This window comes from Belonocnema kinseyi, chromosome 8 (genome assembly GCF_010883055.1).
Source record: "Belonocnema kinseyi isolate 2016_QV_RU_SX_M_011 chromosome 8, B_treatae_v1, whole genome shotgun sequence".
NCBI lineage: Eukaryota > Metazoa > Arthropoda > Insecta > Hymenoptera > Cynipidae > Belonocnema > Belonocnema kinseyi.
In genome coordinates, this window is record NC_046664.1 from 19,878,912 (window position 1) to 19,880,122 (window position 1,211).

Here is a 1,211-nt window from a genome sequence, read left to right on the forward strand (position 1 = left end):
GGCGCATACTTTGAATAAAATATTTGTTATCATTCTCTTGAAATAAATGTGTTTTTTTCTTGAAAAAATACCGGTTTCATATGTATACACCTGGTAAATCTAAATCATTGCAATTTCACTGATTTCTTGTAAAATTCGACTAATTAAATAAAACAAAGTTTTTTCAAGTTCAGTGTAAAATTATTAATTTCTGCAACAACTTTAAGTTTATTGAAACAATGATACGGCAATATTTAATTATTTACAAATTATTTATAATTTATGTTAGGAATTGTGAAAAAAGTACCTGAAGTTTCTTCTGAAAATTATGCCCTAATTATATATACAACATCACGCGTCTAACATAATAAAAAATTTAATTCGGTTAATTTCTAGATAAATTAGATATTTGATTTTTTATTGCGATTTAAACTTCTAAACTATTAGTAAAATAACTTTTGCTTCTTCTGAAAATTTGCAAAGTTCTATAATTTTGTAATGGTTTTTGCATGGGTGAGCAAATTTTAAATAGTGTTTCCCTGTAATTTAAAAATCTACCTAGCAATACATAAATATGTGAAATAAAAGTTGGCTAATTAATTTGGGAAAAAATATTCATAATTAATTGAATTAAGAAATTTCCAAAATGTCGAATTCCAAATCAGGATTTGTCAAATTTTCAAATTTCCTTGTCCCATATCAGAATTTAGTTAGATTTAAAAATTCTTTCTTTTGCGACCTGAAACAAAGAATTTTCGTCAAGATTTACGATTCATACTTTGCGCCAAAGAATTTTTTAATAAGTCATCCACAAATTACTCAAGACCATCTGTTTGACCAAAAGTGAATTTTCTCTTGAAGAAAATGCGTCATTTCTTTCCTTATAAATTTTTAAATAATTTAAATAATATTGACTAATACGGTTGTTTTTATAAAAGAGTTTTTAACTTATTTCACCCATTCTCAATGAGGATGTTTTAGGCTTCGAATACTGAAGATATAAATAATTTCTGGTTTACGTCGATTTGGTCACATTCTAACAGATGTGACGTCACTAAAATATACATTTGAACGCCAATGATTCCACTGTGGCCGCCATGTTACTTTCAAAATGTTGACCAATCAGGTTTCGTGGCCGTCGCAGCTTTCTGCTTGAAAGATGATCCAGTTGATTATCCAAGCTTATCCATTAATTTCTAAAAAGCTAAAAACGATCAATCTAAAATAAAAGC